We start from the raw sequence: 13548 nt of genomic DNA, 5'->3' as shown, positions 1-13548 counted from the left end.
TTTTTCATCTCTTCTGGAATATAACCCTAGTAGAGGCATTGCTGGATCAAGGGGTAAGCATGGTTTTATAGTTCTTTGGGAATAGTTCCAAATCGCTCTACAGAATTGTCGAATCACTTCATAATAATGCATTGATCTTATTTTCCCTCATCCCTTCTAACATTTGCCACTTTATCTTTCTGTCCTATTAGCAAATCCAGTAGGAATAAGGTAGTACCTCAGAATTGTTCCAACCCATATTTCTCCTAGTAATAGTGAGTTGGGACATTTTTTAAAAATGATTTAAACAGATAGTATTGATAACCTCATCTGAAAATTGTTCATACTTTTTGATCATTTGTCAGTTGGGGAATGGCTCTTTTTTTTTTTTTGGAAAGGTCCAAGCAGTTTTATTTTCATCATTCTATGCTGGTGTACAAAAACACTAGGAGAGCAAGTAAAGTGAGTTAGGAACATAATTGATATTTATATCTGCCAGTATTTTAGCTTACTTTCCCATGATAGCTTCTAGATGTTCTAGGTCCACATGGCTCTTTCTGCCTCAGCCTCCCTACTGACACTTGATGTATTGAAGTTGATGCATTCCTGGTGTTCGAGGGCTGTGCTGAGCTCAATGAGTTCATCTGCAAATTTATTGTCCACCCCTTGGTCAGCCAGGAAGTCCACCAGGTGGTCATAAAGGGCCCAATCCAAGGAATCTGTGTTCAGTGTGTAGTTGGTATCCTTCCAGTCAGATTCACTGGCGGGTTGAAAACTCACTTCCCGGATGGAAAAAAATGTCACTCTCATCCTCTTCTTTCTGTCCAACCTCATCCTCTGGATAGTGGCAGTCCAAAGCAAGGGCCTTGGTATTGTCCTTCACAACTTCCACCACAAAGTTTGGGGCTATCGTAAGTTCAGGCAGGCTCTTGCTGTTCTTGGGCTTTCTGTCCCTCTGGTGGTTCATCATCAAAGGTTGGCGGGATACTGTTATTAATATTGAATGTGACCGTGATCCTCTCTCAGCTTGGCTTCTGTTCCTTGTATGTCCAGTTCCCAATCTCCAGACATCTTGGGGAGGGATTTGTGTTTCTGGATTTTCCTCTCCTCTTTAATCTCATCTGTCAGAAATTCAGCAAAGGCCTTGTCTCCCTTGGTGTGGAGGCCCCCGCACGTGCCCGGACAGAGCGCTCCGGGGCGGCTGCAGGAGGTGGGGACGCGCGGGGCCGGCCCGCCGGCCACTGCTCCCGGGAGGCTTCCGAAGGCGCGCGTGGCGCGGCCAGTGTGGGCGCCGGTCGGGAGGGCAGTGGGCGCAGGGCCCGGGCTGCAGGGGCAGCAGCAGGGGCAGCAGCAGCGGGGCCGTGACCAAGACACGTGCAGGGGGCAGGGAGCGGAAGGGAATGGCTCTTTTTTTAAAAACAAATTTGATTCATTTCTCTTTGTTTGAGAAATGAGGTCTTTATCAGAGAACCTTGTTTCACTATTTCCCCCCACAGTTACTATTGCTAACTGTATTTCCCTTCATCCCATTCCTCCCACCTCCATTTATTTTTTCTGTCCTTTAACCCTGCTCCTCCTCAAGTATTTTGCATCTGACCACTCTTCACACAATTTCCCCTTCCTTCTGTCACCTCCTGCACTCCTTTCTCCCATCTCTTTCCCTTGCTACTTTCCTTTAGGGTAAGATAGAGTTCTATACCCAACTGAGTATGTTATTTCCTCTCTGAGCCCATTTCAATAAGAGTGGGACTCATTCACTCCCCCTCACCATTCCTATCTTTCACTTCACCGCAAAAGCTTTTTCTTGCCTCTTTTATATGAAATAATTTACCCCATTCTATCTCCTTCTTTCCCTTTCTCCCAGTACGTTTCTCTCTCATCCATTAACCCCATCTTTTTAATATATTGTCCCTTCAAATTCAACTCTCACCTGTACCTTGTCTATATATGCTCCTTCTAACTGTCCTAATACAGGGCAGTATCACCTTTCCATGCAGAAATATAAGCAGTTAAACACCATTAAGTCCCTTATGATCTGCTTTTCCTGTTTACCTTTTTATGCTTCACTTGAGTCTTGTATATGAAGATCAAAATTTCCATTCATTTCTTGTTGATTCATCAGGAAAGTTAGTCCTCTATTATAGTCCCTTATTTTATTGAATGTCCATCCCCCCCCCCCCCCCCAAAGAGTATGTTTAGTTTTCCTGGGTAGTTGATTCTTGGTGTAATACAAGTTCTTTTACCTTCTGGAATATTATATTCCAAGCCCTATGGTCCCTTAATGTAGAAGCTGCTAAATTTTGTTTTATCCTAATTGTGACTCCATTGTATTTTAATTGTTTCTTTCTGGCTGCTTGAAATAGTTTCTCCTAGATCTGGGAGTTTTGAAATTTGGCTATAACATTCCTGAAAATTTTCATTTTGGGAACTCTTTCAGGATGTGATTGGTAGATTCTTTCAATTTCTATACTTCTAGAATATCAGGGAAGCTATCCTTGATAATTTCTGGAAAGATGATGTCCAGGCTCTTTTTTTGATCCTAGCTTTCAGGTTGTCCAATAATTTTAAAATGATCTTTCCTGGATCTGTTTTCCAGGTCAATTGTTTTTCCAGTGAGATATTTCACATTTTCTTTTAGTGTTTCATCTTTTTTTGGTTTTGCTGTATTGTTTCTTGATTTCTCACAAAGTCATCAGTTTCCCTTTGCTCCAGTCTATATTTTAAGGAATTATGTTCTTTGGTGAACTTTTTGTCTTTCCTTTTCCATTTGGTCAATCCTGTTTTTTTTAAGGCATTCTTCTCCTCATTGGTTTTTTGGACTTCTTTTCTCATTTGACTCAGTCTGATTTTTAAGATGTTATTTTCATCAATGGGTTTTGTATCTCTTTCACTAAGCTGATGACACAGTTTTCATGATTTTCCCAGATCACTTTCATTTCTCTTCCCAATTTTTCCTCTACCTCCCTTACTTGATTTTCAAAATCCTTTTTGAGCTCTTCCATGACATGAGACCCAATTCAAATTTTTTTGGAGGCTTTGGATATAGAAGCTTTGACTTTGTTATCTTTTTCTGAGTGGGTGTTTTGATCTTCTAATGACCATAGTAACATTCTATGATCAGATTTTTTTTTCTTCTTTTGTTTACTCATTTCCCCAGTCTATGACTTGATTTTAACTCTTTGTTAAGGTGGGGCTCTGCTTTCAGGTTGGAGGATGAACTGTCCCAAGTTTGGGGGGAGGGAGGGTTGCAGCTGTTTTCAGAGATTCTTCTAGGGAACTTCAAGTTTTCAATTCTTCCAAGTCTTATGATCTAAGAAGATGTTATAACTACTCTCCTGGCCTTTGCTCTGATCAGTGGGTAATCACAAGAATTCCTTTCTGCCTTGGAACTGTGAGGAAGACTCTTACTCAACTTTGGCAGTGAGCTCCATTGAGCTCCTGAGACTGGGGTCCCAGACTGAGACCCAGATCTGAGTTTGGGCAATACAATAGTGTCCTGCCTCAATTAGAATAAAGAGACCCTGGTAATCTCCTTCTGACCCCCTTACCATCCATTGGCTGAGAGTGCCAGAAACAGCTATGGCTGCTAATTTAGTAACTGGATCTGCTGGGCTCTAGCCTGTGCTGCTGAAGTCTGTGATGAACTGTGCTCCAATCTCACCCTGATATAGCAGTTTTTCTGCTGACCTTCCAAGTTGTCCTTGGCAACTGGGCTGAGAGATCTGGAAACTGCCCTCACTGCCATTGACCCAATTGCCCTGTGGTCTGTTTCTGGAAGCTAGAGCCATATCACTACAGTGTGGTCCATTCTGCTCTGTGCTCCTCTCTCACCCCAGTGCAGAGGACCTTCCCTTCCAATCTTCCAAGTTGCCTGGTGCTGGAAAATTGTTTCACTCAGTCTTTTTTTGGGTTCTGCCATTCTACAGTTTGGTTAGAGTCATCATTTTTTAGAGTCATCATATTTGGAGTGGTTTGGAGGAGAGCTCTGCTGAGTTCCTATCTTTATTCAACCATCTTGGCTCTGCCCCCCTACTACCTCAACATTCATTTTTATAAGATTTTTGAGATCCAAATTTTTCTCCATCCTTCCTTTTCCTTCTCCCCAAGACAGCAAACAATCTTTTATCCCTTATACATTTAGTCACGTAGTAAAAAGAAGAATCAGAACAAAAGGGGAAAACTACAAGAAAAAAACAACAAAAATTGCATTCTGATTCCATAGTTCTTTCTCTGGATATGGATGGCAATTTTCATCACAAGTCTTTTAGAATTGTCTTTGATTGCTGTATTGATGATAAAAGCTAACTCAATCACAGTTGATCATTGCACAATGTTACTGTTGCTGCATGCAATAATTTCCTGATTTTGCTCACATCATTCAGCATCAGTTCATGCAAGTCTTTCCAGGTTTTCCTAAAATCCATGTGCTCTTCATTTCTTTTAGCCCAATAGCATTCTATTACATGCATAGATCACAACTTGTTCAGTCATTCCCAGTCCCTTAATTTCTAATTTGTTGCCAGTACAAAAAAGCTGCTATAAATATTTTTTTTTTAGATTTTTCAAGGCAATGGGGTTAAGTGGCTCGCCACTTAATTATCAAGTGTCTGAGGTCGGATTTGAATTCAGGTACTCCTGACTCCAGGGCGGGTGCTCTATCCATTACACCACCTAGCTGCCCCAATATTTTTCTATATGTGGGTCTTTTCCCCTTTTTATGATCTCTTTGGGATACAAATTGAATGGTATTGCTGGGTCAAAGGGTACAAAACTACATTCATTTCCTTCTCTCCACTCAAATAGCCATCATCTGGATTGAAGCTCTTACATCTCTAACCTGGGCTATTGCAGTAACTCTTAACTGTGTCTCTTGCCCTGAATCCTCCCCCCACCCCCCACCCTTTAACTGCTCCTCCACATAGCTGTTATAGTGATTTTCCTAAAAACATAAATCTGATCATGTTATTCTCCTATTCAATGACCTCTGATGGCTCCCCATTACCTCTGTTTTTTCTTTTTCTTTTTTTTACTAGCTGGAAAAATATCAAAAGTCACATTTAAACTCAGGTCCTTCAGATTTTGGTACTCTATTCATTGCACCTCTTTGCTATCCTTCATATTATTTCTAGAATATATATACAAACTCTTCTCTTTGTTCTTGCAAATCTTGTACATCCTGATCCTGATCAACTTTCCTGGTCTTCCTGCACTTTTATTTCTTAATGAATTCAATGGCCAAGTCAAGCTGGCCTCCTGATACTAGAAAGTGCTTTCTCCTCCCCACTGCTTCAAGAGGCAACTCAAACCCCACCTTCTACAGGAAGCCTCTGTTCAGACCAGTTTTATTCAATCATTTCCCTTCCAACATTGCTGCCAATTCTCCTTTGCCACCATGCCTCAAGCAAACCTTCTTGGCCAACAAGTTCTCTGGATCCTTATCGCTCTGAAACATTTCTCCTCTCCTATGGCCCCTAGACTACCATTGGTTGTTTTTTTCCAGAACCTTCATTTTGAGGAACGTTTCCAGGCCAGCTCTCCTGCATTTCAAAAAACAGAGATGAGAAGACAATGCCTGTGAAAAGGCATAGAGGTGGGAATTATGGGAATAGCAAGGAGGCCAGATGGCCTGGAACAAAGAATGTTGGAAGAGTCTGAAACATACAGATGATGGAGGGAACCATGGGGGAAGATGAAAATGGTCACCATGCTAGAGCTTATGTCTCTAAAATACTTGGCACAGTGCCTGCTTGTTGTTTGTCCATCATTTTTGAAGAGGACTGATGGCATCAGGGGATGATGGCTTGACTTGCTCCTAACTCAGTTTTCTGTGAAGCAGTTACCCAAAGTTATCAGCCTCACTCCCTCTTCCAGTGGGATGATGCCCCTTGGCATCTTCAATGTCTGATTAAGCTCTAGGAGCTTCATAGAACCTGCTTCAGCTGTCTTTTTGGCTATTGGAATAAATTGTCCTCCTCTGCCCATTTTTCTGGAGGGAGTGTTCTTACCCCATAACTTGGAGACAAGTCTGAGGCCTGAGGTCTAATTTAGCTTTTCTGGTGAGACTGGGTTGTGTAGTCATTACACATGGTAGATTTCTTGGAGGCATGGGGGAAGGTTGGGTGCCAGGTGAATGAGCAGCCTGAAAAGGGCTCAGCAAGCCCTCACATGAGACGTGCTAGTCCTCCCGGAACACCCAGAGACACCAATCCTAACCTAATGGAAATAAAAGCAGTACCCAAAGTAATCCTTCTTTGCCCAAACTCACCCCCAAATTTAATTTCCTTCTAACCCTAAGTCAGGTGAGTCTGATCAGAAGCTGAGCTCTTTCATTTGGTCTCTGGGTAACGTGGGGGTATAATATAAACTGGGAAATGGCCTCAGAAATGGGGGGGGGGCTGGTTGTATATAGGAGTGTCCTCTAAGACAGAGAGGAAATGACATTATTTGCAGAAAGCTGAGCCAAAATAAGCCACAGCAGGAACTGATCTTTCCCATTGATATCACTGCTAAGGGTTAGAGGCTCAGAGCTGGAGATTGGCAGATAGTGTCTTGTTCATGTGGATCCCATCTGTCCCATCCTTGACCATTGGGCTTCCCCACCTCTGGAAAGGGATTTTCTAGTCTCCCACTTCACCCACCCAACATGAGGGCCTCATGTTCCACTTTCATTCTTAAAAAGTATTTTCTCACAAAGAGCCTGAATCAGTCTTTGGGCAATTTCCCTCACTGTCTGTGTCTCCTAGAGACAAGACAGAACAATCTAATATGTCCTTCAAGTATCTGAAGATTAGATATGATTGGATTAGATAAAGGCCTTATCAGACTTCCTCTAGCCTCTAAAAAGAAGCTCACCAACGAGAGACAGCATCCAGATGAGAAGACCACAGGTGAGGGGATGTTTGGGAGGGGGGTTGTCATGTCCCCCCCATATCCCAGCATCCTTCCATGATGCTCATATGACATGGACTCCAGGCCCTCCCCGAGCCTAATGGCTCTACTCTGTCCATTCTCTATGGATCATTGTCCTTCCTAACAGGGGGTCAGGACCTGAGCCCTAGCCTCCAGATGGACTCTGACCTGGCAGGCAGACTCTTCCTTCTTTGTTCATCGAGATTCTCTCTATCTCTCACTACAGCCTAAAATGGTCTGAGTTGACTATTCCTTCCCCTTCTTGACTAAGTGAGTTTTCAGGTCAACCGGATTCCTAGGTCTTTTCCAAAGGAGTCGATCTTAAGTTAGATTACTCACTGTCAAGGGGGAGGGGGTGGAAGAGAGGGAAGAAGAAAAATGTAGTCAAAACTTCACCCCAAAATGATAGTTGAATACTATCTGTGTATGTAGTTGGAAAAAGAAATAAATTTATTAAAAATAAAATAAAATAAGAACAAAGGAGTCAATCAACAAAGATTTACTAAGGATAGCCAGATGATACCCTAAGCCCTGAGGATTCAATATGAAAAAGAGAGTTGCCAGCCTCAAAAAACTTCTTTTGGGAAAAGATGACATACCAAAGGAAACAGAAAGGGAGAGGTGGAGGACTGATGTGACCTTGCAGGCTCCTGGGGCCATGATGGAGACATCCGGGGGAGTTGCAGGTGGGAAATGAAGTGGCAGGTCTATGCTGAGTTGGAGCTTATGTGGTGCCCACTACCCTGGCCCCCACTTTCTGGAAGGGCAGGAATTATTGCATTTCACCCCTTCCTAGGGCTCTTTAATGCCTGAAGGAGGATTTGGTGATATCTAGGATTTCTCAAATATGCTTCCAGTCCCCCACTGAGGTGTTCTCTCAAGTGTGTATGTGAACCAGTTACCTTTAGTCCCTTAATGGTGAAATATTTACCTCAAAAATATAATCACAATTGTAGAAATTGTTCCTAACACTTAGTGAAACTTAATCCTCCTTCTTTTCACTACTTCAGTCTCTAAAGGAGAAGGGGATTTATAATTTAGCTCGTTCCCTAGAGGGCCCAGAGACCAGATCCTAGCCCAGAGCAACCCCTGGACTTGAATCCCAAGAACTGGGGCTTCTCTGAGCTTTCCTGCCAGGCTGGCACTGTATTATCCTCTCTGGAATCCTGGCTCCATCTCTTGAGTTCTAGGGGAGATCACCACCTGAAACTCAGAAGAAGATCCAATACTGAGCAGTCTCCAAGTCCATTAATATGAACCAAGATAGATATCTCCCCTTCCCAAATCAGTTCATGCCCCAGGCACCTCTAGATGGAACAGGAAAAGAGGGCGCAGGAGAGAGGATGACTGTCTGAGCCTGGACAAATTGAAAAGTTTGAAACCTGTCATTTTGGTAGTTATGTCACCAATCATGGGAGGCTCTCTTAGCCAGGGAGCCACCAGATGAGGTGCCCTGGCCATGCCCAGGTCAGGCCCTCAGGGCTTCTTGGGTGATGCCAGCAGGCTCTAAGCCCCTTTATGTTGAGCCAAATAAGTTGGGGCTTGGGCTTGGGAAACTGATTCCTTCATTCATGTGCAAAAACTTGAAACTTACCCTTTTTGACATTTTACACATTATTAGATTTAGCCCATCATTCTAACCTCACACATACTAGAAATTCCCTGAGTGATAAAGGGAGCAGCTATTTATTAATGCTTATAAATGCCTACCATGTACCAGATATCATAATAAGCCATTTATAAATATTAGATGATTTGATCCTTATATCTGCCCTGGGAGAAAGATGCTACTATCTCTTCTTTTAAGTTGAGGAAACTGAGGCATATAGAGGATAAGTGATTTGTCCAGGATTATATAGCTATTTGTACTCAGGTCTTCCTGACCTCAGGCCCAGAGCTCTGCAAGGGACCATGTCTCTCCCCATTCCCCCTTCCTGGCTTGTTCCTTCACCATCAAAGACTCAGGACTTGGCTTAGAGATTGCTGTGACTCCTATTCCTGCCTTCATCTCAACTCTCTCCAGAATTGCTTTGGAGGTCTTCCCAACATATTTGGGGAAAGCTAGGTGGGAGCAGGAGCTAGGAGCACTGACTCTGGACCAGGAGGACCTCAGTTCAAATTTGTAGACACTTGATACTAGTTGTGTGATCTTGGGCACATTACTTAACCCCATTACCCAAAAAAACAAAAAGCCAAAAATCAAAATCTAAACATATTTTGAGTATAGACCCTGGGTCAATACTGGGGTTCTTGAGGAATCTGGCCTTTGACCCATCTGTCCAATTGTCTATCTGCCACCTCTGTCTTTGGGTAAGTAACCAGGCAGGTTCATTTGAGTTCCTTGGGCAGGTCTTTCAAGGGGATCCAGGACCCTCTATTGGTCTTGGGGAAGGAAAGACATGGATTGTAGAGAAAGTATGTAAATGACTGTGGTCAGCCTCATCCTGGCCCTGGGTCCTGGTCTGTCAAGGAGAAACCAAAGAGTCATCAAGCAGATCCCTTCTCTTCTACTCTGTCTCTCAGTTCCTTTCCTTTAGTTTTCATAATGGATCCCTCCTCATTCTCAATGAAACCTCCTAGTCCCCCTTGGAGGCCCACCAGAGCTCATCAGAGAGTCCTAGAGTTGAGCTCAGGTGTGACAGGTGAAAACTTCGTTACCTCTTCCCAGATCAACCTCAGTTATTTTGTGCCTCCCACCCCATCTGCCAGGCAGTGTCTTCTTTTACCCCCATATCACCAAAGTTCAGCAGAGGAATCATCTGTGTTCAGTAGGGATGACCCGAGCCCAGATTCCAACTCCCATTTTTCAACAGTTTTCCCCTGGTCAGGTCACTGGACATCTGTAGGCTTGTCCAAGCTCTGTGCTCTCTTAGGAATGGGAGCTGGTCACCTCATCCAAGGCCACAGATGGTCCAGGAAGTAGAGAAGGAGATGAAGGAGTGAATGAAACATCTCATAGGTCCTTCTTCCTCTGGCTCAGGTCTTCTGATCAGTATTGGGAAAAAAGTAAAGCAGATGCTCTGAAGGAGCTTCCATTCTTAGACTTTTTTTGTTTTGCAAGGCAAATGGGGTTAAGTGGCTTGTCCAAGGCCACACAGCTAGGTAATTATTAAATGTCTGAGACCGGATTCGAACCCAGATACTCCTGACTCCAGGGCCAGTGTTCTATCCACTGTGCCACCTAGCCACAGGAACTTAAATTCTAACAAGCACATGGCTAAGTATCTGTAGATTCTCTATATGTGAAAAATGAATACAAAGTGATACTGGATGGGAAGGCATTGCTAGATAAGGGGGAATCAGGAAAAAGAAGGAAGAACTTCATCAGAAATATGAAGGAAACAGAGATTTTAAGAGTCCCGGGTGAGGAAGAAGAGCATCTCAGGCATGGGAGTCAGATGGGGCAAAGGCATGGAGGTGGGAGATGGCACTTTGGAATCCAATACACTTTCCCTTGTACCAAGTTTTCTCTCTGGAGAAAATACAGATACACAAAGAGACACAAGACCAGTACAAAGCATGAAAATATGTGAAGTTCAGTTTTCCTACCCCCAAAGTCAATTTGACCCCAAAGTCATCTTGGTTAATTAAGCCTGAGCCTCCTTGTTCTTCATTTTTTTCCTTTTTTTTTTTTTTTGCAAGACAATGGGGTTAAGTGACTTGCCCAATCCACAGCTAGGTAATTATTATGTGTCTGAGGTCAGATTTGAACTCAGGTCCTCCTGATTCCAGGGCTAGTTCTCTATTCACTGAGCCACCTAGATGCCTCCTTGTCCCTTGATATTTGCTGTCTTGGAGTTTGAATATGACCCCAGATACTTTCTGTGTGATCCAGGGCTCTGCCTCAATTTCCTCTTCTGTAAAATGGGGCCAATACTAGCACCTCCTTCCCTGGCTTGTGGTGAGGATCAAATGACATAATATTTGTAAAGCATTTGAAAACCCTAAAGACTACATGAGTCAGTGCTAACTGATATTATTTATTATTATTTCGCCCAGGCATTGGTCTGCTAGGTGTTCTCCCTTCCCCTTTCCCCAAGACTGCCCCATTTTGAATAGAATTGTAGACTCGCTACCTTCCCCCAAGGAAGCAAGGTGAGCTGTTTCTGGCTTCAGGGACTGGGGATGGGTGGGATGGAAGGAGGAGGCATCCTCAAAATGGAGACCACGGTTCATGTGCAGATCAGAGACAGGATCCTCCAGGTTGGTAGAGTCCAAAACGGCAAGGAGCTTCCTGGCCACCAGAGGGCAGCAGACACCGCCACACAGCCCACTGCAGAGGGAGCTCTGAGTGGGGGGAATGAGATTGAGGAGGGGTAGCAAGCCAGGGCCGAGGCACCTTCTTCTAGGGGGATGCCCCAGAAGGGTGGGGGAAATTGTGCACTCTTCACACTGCCCTGCCAAGAATAGGCCAGGCATCCACGACATTCACTGCTCCCCCCCCATGGACCTAACATAGAGCAGACACTGGAGACCAGCCCCTTCCCCCCATCCCCACCAGGGCACATCCCTTGTTTCTCTTCCCCCAGCCCTCTCTTGCCAAGGTTGCCAATGGCTGATGGGGGTCAGGATGAGGCTGGTTAGGGTTGGAAGCTAAAGACTTGAAACTCTGAGGAACCTTGATATCTGGAGGTGCCCATCACAGACTCCCCCCAGAAGACAAATGCAAAGACACTGCCTTTCCACTCCGATGTGGAGGTGTGGGGGTCCATGAGTGTGGCACAGTGCATATATTTTCGGATTTGACCAATGTATCTATTTTTTTCTCTTCCTTTTTCTCCCATTTGAAAAGCATTTTGTTCTATGGGAAGACTCTCAGAGGGGAAAGGAGAGGCACCTCTGTGGCCAGAAAAACTGAAAAGTTCTCTATTCAAATTCAATTTTCAAAAAATACACAACCAAGAACAGAAGCAACAAGCAAGGCAATGTTGTCACTATTAGATTAAACTTAATCTACTTTTTTTCCCCAGTTGACAAGCATTTATCAAGTTCACACAATTTATAGGTGAGCAAGAAAAGCAACTGCAAAAATAGTCCATTGCAGTTTGCAATCTAATGGGGAAGGCAACATAAAACGACTATTTACACAAAAGATATATGTGGTTATATAGGAATGTATACTGTCTGTAATCAACAGCTATCAGAATTTTCTTTTTTTTCTAGTTTTTGCAAGGCAATGGGGTGAAGTGACTTGCCCAAGGCCACACAGCTAGGTCATTATTGTCTGAGGCTGGATTTGAACTCAGGTTCTCCTGACTCCAGGGCCGGCACTCTATCCACTGCACCATCTAGCCACCCCTAGCTATCAGAATCTTGACCAAGTGGTATATTGTGTGTATAATAGATGAAACACCTATAATGTGACAGTGTGATATAAATTCATTATAAATATGTAACATTTTACACATTTGTATCACAGGCACACAAACATACATATACCTGCCTTGGAGGACTTCTTGGCATCCCTGACCAGCTGTTATGACTCTGCCCAGATACCTTCTCTGCCTAGGAATGCCCTGAGATAACTCCACCCAGAGGCTGAGCCTCTATGGCAGTCGAGAATCTACCTGAACTCATTCCTTAGTGATTAACATGCTCCCGTGCTATCATTACTTCCCAGTCCCAGTGATTTCTTGGCTTAAACCCCCCTTCTCTAACCCCCTACTAACTAGTCCCTTATCCCTTAACCCAGTCCTCCAAGGTCCTACTCAAAAGTCACCCTCTCCTTCCTCTGTGCTCTCTGGAATATTTTCTCCTGAGTCAATCAATCAATCAACCAAACTCACCAGAGGAAACAAACTTGCTTTAACCTTAAACCTTTTCCTTTCTTGGTCCCTCCATCTTCTTGTAATTCTCTATAAATAACATAGCCTCCCTGGCCACCCTTTCCAGCACTGACTGGATTTTTGCTCTTTTCTCCCCTCCCTTCCCCATTCACTGATGGTTTTGGCAAGCTAAGTCAGAATATTCCTTGCTCCCCTTTGCCATTTCCAGACTCTCCCTTTACCACCCTCTCTAAGTTCCCTCTCCTCCTTTGAAGTTCATTTGCTCCATAGCTATCATCTAATCAATATTCTGGTAGCTGTTGTCATTTCCCATGACCTTTGCCTCACCTCAGCAAAACACTGAGACGGTCATACCCTTCATCTTGCCATTATCCACAAGTGTTCGGTGTCCATGTTCATTAACTCTCATGTTCCCTTATCTGATCATATTTGAGTGTCATCCCTCTTCTTGCAGCCTCATTTAGAGCCTGTTCTCCTTCCACATCATTGCCCTCTAATCTCTCCACCCTTTTGTTTTTCTTAGACTATCACCCTAGCACTGACTACCCTCTGCCTCCATCCTTTGCCTTCATTCCTGCATCTCTGTTACTGAACAAAGCTGGAGAAAATCAGGAAACTATGGCAACTGATTCCACTACGGCTATACATTTATGTTAAATAATCTCAAAGCAACCCCTTTATATACTCTCTTAAACAAGTCACTGTTTCATATTCCAGGGCAACTTTTCCAAACTTTTTTTTTTAGGTTTTTGCAAGGCAAATGGGGTTAAGTGGCTTGCCCGAGACCACACAGCTAGGTTATTATTCGTGTCTGAGGCTGGATTTGAACTCCGGTCCTCCTGACTCCAGGGTGGGTGCTCTATCCACTGTGCCA

General features: G+C 43.8%; 1 pseudogene; it reads right to left on the bottom strand.

Moving 5' to 3' along the window:
• Positions 1 to 516: 516 nt before the first annotated feature.
• On the bottom strand, positions 517 to 11307 carry LOC141511843 (complement component 1 Q subcomponent-binding protein, mitochondrial pseudogene; annotated as a pseudogene).
• Between the last annotated feature and the right edge of the window lie 2241 nt (positions 11308 to 13548).

Source organism: Macrotis lagotis, chromosome 2 (genome assembly GCF_037893015.1).
Source record: "Macrotis lagotis isolate mMagLag1 chromosome 2, bilby.v1.9.chrom.fasta, whole genome shotgun sequence".
Lineage (NCBI taxonomy): Eukaryota > Metazoa > Chordata > Mammalia > Peramelemorphia > Peramelidae > Macrotis > Macrotis lagotis.
This window is presented reverse-complemented; position numbering and strand designations above follow the sequence as displayed.